At 41.6% G+C, this 12,674-nt stretch overlaps 1 protein-coding gene across 7 annotated transcripts in view; it reads left to right on the forward strand.

The window, feature by feature from the left end:
- Nucleotides 1–12,674, forward strand: part of FGGY (FGGY carbohydrate kinase domain containing) — a 420,429-nt gene that overhangs the window by 219,647 nt on the left and 188,108 nt on the right. Inside the window, exon 1 of one of the 7 annotated variants that reach the window (XM_079921238.1) lies at nt 6,544–6,554. The exons of 5 other annotated variants lie outside the window; for them this stretch is intronic. The gene's annotated coding sequence lies outside the window, so the exon portion shown is untranslated. Of the gene's footprint in view, nt 1–6,543; nt 6,555–11,018; nt 11,099–12,674 lie in introns of those variants that run through there. One more of the 7 variants, XM_079921237.1, reaches the window with a different exon arrangement.

Raw genomic sequence — 12,674 nt, forward strand, 5'->3', positions numbered from 1 at the left:
TTCAATTTTCTCTTAACTAAGCATTCATATGAGTCATTATAAAGGGTGAAGAGAAAAAAAGATTGTTTTTTCCCTACACTGGGGATCTTGAGGATTGCCTCCTGGCATCCTGCAGCCAGTATAGATGTCTAGAGAAACTAAGAAAGAAAAATCATGCTGTGTGCTATGATGTAGGAATGTGACTTCTAACGACAGTGAAAATGAAAAATCTTGAGGTAACACAACAGTAATTAAGAACACATAACTGATTCAAATCCTGATTCCACTTCCTGTCCATGTGACCTTGGGAAGTCACTTGACACTTCTTGCCTCAGTTTTTTCCATCTGTGAAATGGGAATAATAATCGCACCCACCTCATAGAGTTGTTTGAAGAATAAATAAGCTAACATCTGTAAAGCACTTAGAACAGTGTCTGGTAGTGCTGTGTGTATTTAGGTATGACTAATGGGATCTCAGCAGATTTACATTATGAATGATAGCAGTGAGCAAGAGAAATTCAAAGATTCATTCCTTTATTTACCAAATATGTGATAGCTTCCTTTTACGTGCCAGGCATTGTTGTACGGGTGTTGGATATAGTAGTAAATAGAGACAAGTTCCTACTCTGTAGAGCTTCTATCTTGCTACGGGTGTTCGTAACCTTACATATAAACATATATGTGTATATTTTTATATGTGCCGTATGCATGCATGCGTGTGTATGCACACACATGCACATGTATGGGTGTGTTTGTGCCTGTGCTTATGTGTGTGCATTTGTTATACACTTCTGTATGACCATCCATGTATATATACATGTGTGTGTCTGTGTATATGTGTGCACAAATGTGCCTGTATCTGCATGCTCATAAATGTGTATGTATGTCTGAATGCTTGTGTGTATCCGTATGTGTGTGTGTGCCAGTGTACACACACACACATATACATACACACTTGGGTATATGTGTTTATGCATGTGTGGGTATATGTGTGTATATATGTACGTGTATAGGCATGCATGTGTGTTTATCAGGTACTGCTAAGTGTTATGAGGGACAGGTCTGTGTAGAGCAATGGAGAGTGCCAGGAGTTGCTGCCAGTACAGAGAGTTCTGGAAAGTTTAATCCAGAGTGGTGACATTTGAGGAAGCAGACCTCAGTGAAGTGAGGGAACATTTTATGGTTTAAGAAGCAAGGTAGCAATTAATTCAATCAGCAGATATGTGTTAGGCCCATACTTGTATGGGCCTCAGATGCCATACAGGGCACTGGGGCTACCAGAGATGACCCAATCCTCTCTCTAGAGGAGCTTAGCAGCTGGTGGAGAAGGCAGACTTGTCATCAGAAAAATCTCATTGTAACCTGCATGCTGCTTTTCCCAGATGAGAAGGAAGTGTCACAAGAGGGCAGGGAATGGATCAACTAGCTCTGCCAGGACAAGTGAGAGAAGTATCACCTAGGAGGTGGAAACGGGATAAGCATTTCAAGAGGCAGGAACAGAATGTGAAAAACTTTGGAGTGTGGAACGGCCTGACTTCATCAAGGAGCATTTCAGTATGGGAAGCTTGCTGTTCACGTGTGAGGGGAACAGTGAGAGATGGCCGGGAAATCAGAGCCAGTACTGTGGTGTGGGCTCTGAGCTCCCAGCTTTGCCACTGGTTATTAACAAGTTACTTAGCTGCTCAGTGCCTCAGAGTTCTCCTCTATAAATGGTAATGACAGTAGTACCTCGTCCGGTGGTTGCATTTTATAGACGCCTTCTCCTGACATATGGTGAGCCCTTAAGTGTTAGCTCTTCCAGGTCAGAAGCTCAAATATAAGAAGCCTAGAATTCCAAGTTAAGGAGGTTGGATGCTAAAATTAAGTTGGATCAACCCTATCTATTCAAATAGCTTCCTCAGCACTGATTGTCATGTGAAAACTATGTCAAGTGTTCTACATGAAGCATCTGCCTTGGGGAGTGCAGCTCTGGTTTGTGATACCAATGGGTGATAGTGCAAAGAAACAGTTAGAGCAGTAAAAAAAAAAAAAAAAAAAAAAAAAAAAAAAAAAAAAATGCCAGCTCATTTTAAGCTTAGAACAAAACTGTTCACTTCAATGGAATGAAGCAGATGTTTATTTTCCCAGGCCCTGGGAATTCAGAAATAACCCACTTGCTGCCAGGGCTTTGCCCTCTACCTTTGCAATGTCACTTACTCAGCCTGCAGAAGCATAGCTGGAAGGGAAAGTGCATTTCCCCACCTCTCACTTCTGTATCTCAGCATCCTTTTTACTCATCCATCAGGCCTGAGGGTGAGCACTGCTACTTTTCACTGTCTCCTACCCACTCTGATCTTGGCCACTGTCTTTGTGAGAGGAGATTTTTCTCTGGTCCTGTCATCTCTCTTCAAATCCAAACACAGAATGTACAAAGTCTGCCCATGCTCACTGTAGTCTGAGCTGCTGAATATTCTTCCAGAGCCCTTTAGGATTTCTGTGCCCATACTTCTTTTTCTTTTTTTTTTTTTTTAACATCTTTATTGGAGTATAATTGCTTTACAGTGGTGTGTTAGTTTCTGCTTTATAACAAAGTAAATCAGTTATACATATACATATGTTCCCATATCTCTTCCCTCTTGTGTCTCCCTCCCTCCTACCCTCCCTATCCCACCCCTCTAGGTGGTTACAAACCACCTAGCTGATCTCCCTGTGCTATGCGGCTGCTTCCCACTAGCTATCTGTTTTCGTTTGGTAGTGTATATATGTTCATGCCACTCTCTCACTTTGTCACAGCTTACCCTTCCCTCTCCCCATATCCTCAAGTCCATGCTATAGTAGGTCTGTGTTGTGTCTTTATTCCCGTCTTGCCCCTAGTTTCTTCATGACATCTTTTCTTCTTAGATTCCATATATATGTGTTAGCATACGGTATTTGTTTTTCCCTTTCTGACTTACTTCACTCTGTATGACAGACTCTAGGTCCATCCACCTCACTACAAATAACTCAATTCTGTTTCTTTTTATGGCTGAGTAGTATTCCATTGTATATATGTACCACATCTACTTTATCCATTCATCTGTTGATGGACACTTAGGTTGCTTCCATGTCCTGGCTATTGTAAATAGAGCTGCAATGAACATTTTGGTACATGACTCTTTTTGAATTATGGTTTTCTCAGGGTATATGCCCAGTAGTGGGATTGCTGGGTCATGTGGTAGTTCTATTTGTAGTTTTTTAAGGAACCTCCATACTGTTCTCCATAGTGGCTGTATCAATTTACATTCCCACCAACAGTGCAAGAGGGTTCCCTTTTCTCTACACCCTCTCCAGCATTTACTGTTTCTAGATTTTTTGATGATGGCCATTCTGACTGGTGTGAGATGATATCTCATTGCAGTTTTGATTTGCATTTCTCTAATGATTAATGATGTTGAGCATTCTTTCAGGTGTTTGTTGGCAATCTGTATATCTTCTTTGGAGAAATGTCTATTTAGGTCTTCTGCCCATTTTTGGATTGGGTTGTTTGTTTTGTTGTTATTAAGCTGCATGAGCTGCTTGTAAATTTTGGAGATTAGTCCTGTGTCAGTTGCTTCATTTGCAAATATTTTCTCCCATTCTGAGGGTTGTCTTTTGGTCTTGTTTATGGTTTCCTTTGCTATGCAAAAGCTTTGAAGTTTCATTAGGTCCCATTTGTTTATTTTTGTTTTTATTTCCATTTCTCTAGGAGGTGGGTCAAAAAGGATCTTGCTGTGATTTATGTCATAGAGTGTTCTGCCTATGTTTTCCTCTAAGAGTTTGATAGTGTCTGGCCTTACATTTAGGTCTTTAATCCATTTTGAGTTTATTTTTGTGTATGGTGTTAGGGAGTGCTCTAATTTCATTCTTTTACATGTAGCTGTCCAGTTTTCCCAGCACCACTTATTGAAGAGGCTGTCTTTTCTCCACTGTATATTCTTGCCTCCTTTATCAAAGTTAAGGTGACCATATGTGCGTGGGTTTATCTCTGTGTGCCCATACTTCTGAATGTTCCATCTTCATTTTGTTGGTGGCAATGACAAATTTTCCCACATAACTTCCTTCTGTTCCCATTTTGGTTAGAAATTACTATTTACTGAACACTGAGAATGGAAAATTCATAGAGGGGCAACGTGAGAAAATACGTTATTTACACTATTTCCAATTACCCATAGTAAATCGAAATCATAATACAGATAATCCAAAAAAGTGAGTATTTTAATTTGAACATAGTTAGGTTTTTGCTTCGCTTGTTTGTACATCTGATTTCTGTCCTTATTTACATATTGTAGTGGTTTTCAAATTTGAGTATGCATAGTCAATTAGGGAATTAGTTAAAATGCAGATTTTTGGGTCCCTGCACCCACCACTATGACAGATTCACACCAGTAAGTTTGACGGGGGCCTGAACACCTGCCTTGTCTCCGGTGCCCACATGATCCTAATGAACTTCACCACTAATGCCTTAACAGATGTGGGAGGGCTGGTCTAAACTCAAGTTGGTTACAGTCAAAAGTCATCCGTGTGTAATCCAGAAAGAACAAAACTGAGTCCAGGCTAATTGAAAGACTGCATTTTAAAATTTTTTATTTCAAAAGCAGAGCAATAAAGAGCTCTTCCAATCTGGTACACTTACCATGAGCTGGGTGCCACTTAAGCGTTTACCTAGACAGCACTTGATATGGGCAACAACTATGGCTGTGTACATTCTCCCCACCCCCATGTAAGGGCCACAGTGAGACTTACCTTGGTTCAGGCATGTGGGTGGGATGGGAGGAGAATCTCGAAGGTCTGTCTGACTCTAGGTCTCCTGTTCTTACCCTCAGATAGCTTCAGCCAAGCCTCTGTTAACTGAATTAGCCATGGACAATTTGTTTTGAATGTTCAATAAACAGAAAACATGGAGCATCTTTGGATCAAATGCTCAGGTCTAGGGAAAACTGTTTGTTTTAAAGAGATTGTGTTAGGCTGTTAAGCTGTATTGTTACAGTTTCCTGGGCTGAATTTAGCCTAGAGAGTTAAAAGTATGCCAGCCTTGTGACTCACCACTGTGAAAACTGAGGGTGGGTGTGGACTCCGCCACCAGTATCAGTAACATGAGTGAAGACTCTATACACCTTTTATATTCAGGCCTCTCACCACTGAAAGTTGTAAAGAAAAACCCACATAGTTCAGTTCTGCGAAATGCATTAAATATTCTGGAATAATTTGACTCTTATTCACAAAATGTCTGCTTTACTGTGGTGTAACCTTATTGCCCAGCCTAATGCATGTGGGCTAATAATTCTTTCCCCATGTGCATATCTCTAAATGTAACACATAGGCAATAACATTTAGACATTTAAGTAGATGATTATATTACTGTCTCCCCCACTTAGACTTTGAGCTTCCTGTGGGCGTTGTATCTGGTCATATTCATCTCTGTAACTTCAGACCCCAGCACTTAACCCAGGAAGCATATGCATGAGTTAATGTTTTTGTCTATAAACAACATGCTGTAGCAAAGTCAATGATATAAAGAAATAGAGATATAACATGAGGACTAAGTTCTATAGGAATTTGAAAAAGGGAGAAGTCTCTTTCAGTAGAAACATTAAGGCAAGGGAACAAAGATACTAATATTCCTTGAGTGACTTCAGCATGGCAGGAATGTGCTGGGTAGGCTCCTTGTATGATCTTCACATCAACCCCAGCCGCTTGTTCAAGGTCACACGACTAGTAATGAGAACCCCAGAACGTCAGCCGCCTTTGGGGAAGTGGGAGGGGTAACCTGTGAACTGTACCCAAAGTAATGGGGATCTTCTCCACTGGAAGCAATGAAATATAGAAGAGTCTGGTTGGAGAGAATAGCAATAGCATATGTGAAGGCACTGAAATGTGTTCAGAAATGGTAAGCGTTTCAATTTGGCCAAAACCTGTGATATCTATGAGAGGTTCCTGGAAGATGAGGCTGTCAAGGTCAAATAGGTGGGGAGAGAATGGCAGTACCTGAGCACCATGGTGCAAAGTCTTTGCTGCCCCTCTTTTCCCCAGGCATTGTCAAGCCACTGAAGGTGGTTTTAAGCAAGAGACTTATTCCACGCAGGACTTATGTATTTCTATTCACAATAGTTTGGGAAGAGGAAAGTGTGAAGGAGAAGGGGTAGCCTGAAATAGGGTTGAAAGGAAGACAGGGAATTTGACATCATCTTCTTCCTTCTCCTCCTCCCCTTCCCCCTCCTTCTTCTTCTTTCTAAATCCATTGATTAGGCAAGAGTTGTTTAAAATTTTGGATGCTCTTTATATTTCTTCTATCTACTACTAAATTAAATGTATGAAAGTATCTTTTAAAATTTGAAATAAAATTTCTCACATATTTGGCAGTAAATAGTAAATAACTTTTTAACCTTAAAGTCGCAGAGTAGTTAATCCAGTTTCTAAGCTGGGCTTTCATGAAAACCTATTGTCTTTCATGGAGATATCCACTTGACTTGAGGGGCCATAATCAAAAGAGAAGCCCAAAGAATTGGGCTTGATACTTCTACTGCTTTACACGCTGGACATTTGCTGATTTGAAATCTGCAGCTGAGACTCTGGTAAGGGTAAGTGAAATACCAATTTGGTAATCTCTCCAGGCTGGAAAGACAACAACTTGAGTTCAGGGATCATTAAGGATGAAGAGTACTGATAAACACTCTAGGCTTTTAGTTGGGACCATAAGAGTAAACTGAAAAAGACAGACTTTACAAAGGCTGAAGCCTGGCTTTGAATGAACTCAGCACTTGATTAAATTCTGTTAATCTGTCCCTACTTCAGCTAACTGCAAGAAGGAAAATTATATTTTTTCTGGAGGAAGAGAACATAATCAGAGGTTCAACTTATAAATAAAATTTTTCATATACAATTTCTCTGTTGAACAATCTAGTTATACAAAGTATAAGAATTTTCATAAAGCAAGGGTAAAACCAAACCCACAGAAGATCCAGATGTTGGAAATATTATACATGGACATTAAAGTATCTTTGAGTAATTTGTTCAAAAAATTATAGGAAAAGATGGAGAATTCAGAGAACTGGGAGGTATAAAAACAACCAAATAGAAATTGTAGAACTGAAAATTCAATAATTGAAATTAAGAACTGAAAAGATGGTATACAGTTAACAACAGGCTCAATATAGCCGAAGGGAGAATTAGTGAACTGGACAATAGGTGGGAAAAATATCCATGCACACTAAAAAATATCTGTGGAAAAATATCCATGTATAGCCATGCTACAACACAGTATACAAAGGATAGAAAAATACACAAAATACACAGAGGAGTATGAGAGATGGGCATGGTAAAGGGGTCTAGTAGAGATATAATTGGAATCTTAGAATGAGAGGAGATATATAATAAAGCAGAAGCTATATTTGAAAAGATAATTTCCAAAAGTTTTCCAAAACTGGTAAAAGAGCTCAAGTGAATTATTTTAACATTGGAAAAAAACTATGAATGCAATTTCATATTTAAAAAAAGAGGAAAATGATATGATAATTTTAATAGTTGTTTAAAAAAAGGCCTTTCATAAAAAAATTTAAGACAGAGTCATGACTTTAAAAAAATCTTGGTGGGCTTCCCTGGTGGGCGCAGTGGTTAAGAATCCGCCTGCTGGGCTTTCCTGGTGGCGCAGTGGTTGAGAGTCTGCCTGCCGATGCAGGGGACACGGGTTCATGCCCCGGTCCGGGAAGATCCCACGTGCCGCAGAGCGGCTAGGCCCATGAGCCATGGCTGCTGAGCCTGCGCGTCCGGAGCTTGTGCTCCTCAATGGGAGAGACCACAACAGTGAGAGGCCCACGTACCGCCAAAAAAAAAAAAAGAATCCGCCTGCCAATGCAGAGGACACAGGTTCAAGCCCTGGTCTGGGAAGATCCCACATGCCGTGGAGCAACTAAACACATTCACCACAACTACCGAGCCTGTGCTCTAGAGCCCGCGAGCTACAACTACTGAGCATATGTACCACAACTACTGAAGCCCGTGCGCCTAGAGCCCATGCTCCACAACAAGAGAAGCCACTGCAGTGAGAAGCCCGTGCACCACAACAGAGTAGCCCCCGCTTGCCACAACTAGAGAAAGCCCGCACTCAGCAGCAGAGACCCAGTGCAGCCAAAATTAAATAAATAAATAAATAAATAAATTTATTAAAAAGATAAAAGAATCTTGGCAAGCAAAGAATAGAAAGGAACTTTCTTATTCTGATTAAGGATATATAGAAAACAAAACAAAAAACCTAATTCAAACATTAGACTTAATGGTGAAATAACACTTTCCTATTCTCACCACTTCTATTCCACATTTTATTGTAGGTCCTAGCCAGTGCAGTAAGTCAAGAAAAATATAAAGATTAGAAGAAACAAATAAAACTAACATCAGAGGTGACACAATAACACACATATAGAAATTTAAACATTTTATAGATAAAATATTAAAATTTATAGATAATTTAGCAGGGGTGCTATTCAAAAAGTCAAGACAAAAATAAGTTTCATTTTGTAAAGAGGAAACATTTAAAACATTAAAATTTTAAGTAGCATAATTAACAATAATATAAGAAATCTAATACCTAGGAGTAAATTTAATTGCACATGTGAGAGACATCTATGCAGAAAGCTATAAAACATTATTGAGAGAAAATGAAGAAGACACAAATAAATGGAGGGATATATGATGTTCATTGATTGGAAGACTCAATATTACATAAATGTGACAGTTCTCCCTAGTTTGTAGTATAGACTCAATGAGTCCAGTTCAAAATTCTAGCAGATATTTGTGTGAGGGGCTAGAAATTGATGATCAGATTCTGAAACTTTTATGGAAAGAGCCAATCATAAACAAGACAACCTTGGAGAAGAGCAGAGTTGGGAGGACTTAATACTAACAGATATAAAAAAAACTTGTTATAGAGTAGTTAAGGCTGGTATTAGGGCAAGGTAGACAAACTAGAGGAAAAGAGATGAAGGAATCTAGAAACAGATTCACAGTCAATTTATGACAAAGGTAGTACTGCAGAGCTGTGAGGTATGTTAACTGGATATCAATATGGGAAAGATTGAATGTTGCCCCTTGCCTTACACCATACAGTAGAGTTTATATACAATTTATAGATAACAGAATATTATTCAGTCATTAAAAAGAATGACATCTTGCCATTTGTGACACATAGATGGACCTCAAGAACATTGTGTTAAGTGAAATAAGTGAGACAGCAAAGGGCAAATACTGGATGACTGTATGAGCTCTCTTACATGTGGAATCTAAAAACAAGCAAACAAAGAAATCCCAAGGTCATAAGCACAGGGGACAGGTTGGTGGTTGCTGGAGAAATGGCGGAGGGGGTAAGAAGGTACAAATGAAAACTGAGAAGTGAGGGGTGGACACCAAACCTTCCCAGCTCAGTCCTGATACTTGACAATGGTTCAGTACTTCAGTGAACTGTGAAAATGACTTTGAACCCTTGAATCGTTTGCAGTTTTTACATGTTCCTCCCTCTGCCAGGGTAAGAGCAAAAGCAAAAATTTACTCGTTTTCTGTTGGCTTTTTTTCCCACTAGAGGTTTTCTTTTCTTCCCGCTATTATAGTTTAAGTTTTATCCTGACAAATTCCAGGACACTAGTCAAATTCTTTTTCTTTTTTAATGAAATGTGGTTGCATTACTTGATTGATAATAGCCCAAATGGACTCAGGCCACACAGCGCCATAGAAAGAGGATGGTATGAAGACGGAAAGAACACCTGTGGACCTGCCAGAATTTCGTCTGTAGGTTGGCACGTAGATGGCAGGATGTGGGGAGGATGTGGATGATGAGGACCAGCAAGCTTTGGGGCACCGTGCCCAGTGACAGCATAACAGGTGTGCCGGGGCGACACAAGGCTGGAAGGCCTGGCAGGTGGAAGCTGCTTCATGTTGTCTGTTCGGTTGCTGCCTCTGGTCTGCGCTGCAGGTGGCCTCCTTGGGAGTCGTCTCTCCAAAGAGCCCACAAGGAGATGCGCTGACATGGACACACTCCAGAGGTTTGCCAAGAGGTGCTTCGAGAAGATGGACTGAGTGTTATTTTTTAAATCACTCAAGAATTCTTCCCTTTGGAATACAGAATTTAGAAAGAGAGCAAAGGACGAGTGAGAAATAATATGAATATACAGCATATATCCAACGGAAGTGTTGGATACCAAAAAACCGCCCAAGAATACCCACAACTCCATTTCTACAGTCTCATGGTTGGAAAACATGATCTCCAGAGCCAGACTGCCCGAATTCCTATTTCACACCATCACCTGCTGTCTGTGATCAAGGGTCAGTGACTTACCTGCTGGCTCTCAGGTTCTCATCTCCAAGATGGGCCTCATAACAGTGATTGTGAGGATCCAATACCACGGTAATTTGCATAAAGCACTTAGAAGAGATCCCTACATATGTATTAACTGTTATGATGATGGTGATGTAGAGAAGACCTAAGGCTTTTGAGGTAGGCTGCAGCGGGACCCAGGGTGAGTGGCCACAGCCAAGGTGGAAGAGATCTCTGACCATCAGCTCAAAGGGGGAAAAGGTCCTCAGTGGAGAAGCCTGTTTGGACCCACATGGGGTGAGTCATTCCTCCTGCTAGAGACTTGCTGTGCCCCTGTGACAGCCGTGGTTAGGCTACTGTGTACCAGTGTCCTTGGCTCCCAGGAGACTGTAAGCCCTTTGAGGACAGTGATTATGTTTTTTCAAGTATTATTTCTCCTGCAGTGCTGAGCATGGTGTCTCACGGAGAGCTGTGCTCAGTAAAGGTTTGTCGAATTGGATCCTACTGAACAGAGGAGAGAGAGAATATTATTCGGGGCCTAACATGTGCCAGCACTTTTCTTTCAAAACAAGATTGTATTTTTACATTTTACTTTGAAATCCTCACTTCCCTTTTACAGAGGAGGTACTAGAGGCTCAAGGAACTCCACTCATTTGCCTGAGGTCATGTGGCTGGAAATGACTCTCTGAAATCCAGTGCCCTTTCCAGGCCATTCCCCTGTCCCCCAGGGCCTGGGGCACAGGCACAGAGAAAAGAGAGCAGAGCCCGGCTGGAGAACAGAGCCCAGGGCTGCTGTCCTGAGAACGTGGGTGTCAGAAGCAGGTGCGTAGGTGGAAAGGGAGGGCTGAATCTTTATCTCTGCTGAAGCAGCAATGTTTCAACTACAGTTTTTGAAAAATGCCAACGTATTCCTGTGGGATTTGCTGTAATTCATTTTTGCTCTGTCTTCCACACTATTTATTTACCTAAGCCTTTGTTCTCCTTGAAACTATTTGAGCCACATGTCATTCATTGTGTTAAAACCCTGGGCCCGTTATCCTGCTCAGGTTTTTTTCCTCTCTCCAGCTGCTCTGCATAGCACTTAATTCTCTGACTCTGGCCTGACTCTTATCCGGCAGTAGGTCGCCTTACACTCCCACCCCCATTCTCCCAGGAATGGGGGCCAGGAAAGGAGGATCCAGCTTCAGACTCTATTTTTCTTTTCTGTCTCCTTGTTGTCTACAGCATGAGCCAAGGTTAGATCAATCAGTCTAGGTGTGGTGAAGCCCCGTGACCCTCCCCAGGGGAAATCCTAGCCCCATAGCAACTTGGCTGGTTTTGGCTCTGGGAGTGAATTCCAGGCTTTGAAGAATCTGTCAATGTTCAACTAACCCCACAAAACCTCTGGAAGTTTTTTGATGGAACCGAAACTCACACCAAGGGAGGAGGCCCTGAGCGTGGCATCAGGGCTGGGGAGAGAGAGAGAGACAGGGAGCCAGCTAAGATCTTTTCCTCTGAAATTTCAGGCCTCTTCCCCGGGTTGAGGTGTCCTAAAGAGTCTGTCTGAGCAAGTCCCAACTCCCCTTAACATTTTCCTGAAGCCTCTCACTGGCCTGCTCTGTGCCTTTAAGGGGATTGTCAGGGTGTCTAGTGCCTTTTTCACCTGCAAGGAGCCTTCAGATAATTTTATGAATGAGACCATTTGTCTAGGGGCAAGACAAGATTGCTGAAGGAAACCTAGTCCTGCTGTCTCGTGGGAGAAGTTGGATACTGATATTTATTTAGCAGTTCTTCTATCTTGCCTTATGTGTAGGGTGACCACGTATTACAACTTGCTCAGGACTTGGTTTGGTGCTTCCTGGGACACTAGGAGTACAGTACTAAAAGCAGGAGTAATGACCCTGTAAAGCAGATACCATCGCTCTCACCTCACACCTGAGAAAACTGAGGCGCACAGAGGTTAGTTAGCGTCTGGCAGGCCGCACAGCACACTTGGGGTGGACCTGGGAATCCAGTACTATAAACTGTCCGACTTCAGGCCCTGAGCTTTGTCCAACCACGTTCTTCAGGATACAAGGCTGCATCTCCATCAGACTGTGCAGCCCAGCAGCTCGCGTCATCTATTTCTCTCTCCCGTGTCTTTGTTTAACTGTCTCTTTTGTCTCCAGGGCTACCTGAAATGCCTTTCCTCTGCTATCCCCTTCCCCTGCTGACTGAGGAAGCTCCTGGCTCACCTCCTTCAGGAAGCCCTTCCTGACCATCCAGACTAGGTCAGGGGTCCTGGCTCCACACTTTCATTAGTCACATTCAGCTCTGAGTCACTGGTTGTTCCATACTATCTTTTTTTTATATATATATATATAAATTTATTTATTTATTTTTGGCTGTGTTGGGTCTCCTTTGCTGTGCGTGGGCTTTC

This window comes from Stenella coeruleoalba (genome assembly GCF_951394435.1).
Source record: "Stenella coeruleoalba genome assembly, chromosome: 1".
Classification (NCBI taxonomy): Eukaryota; Metazoa; Chordata; class Mammalia; order Artiodactyla; family Delphinidae; genus Stenella; species Stenella coeruleoalba.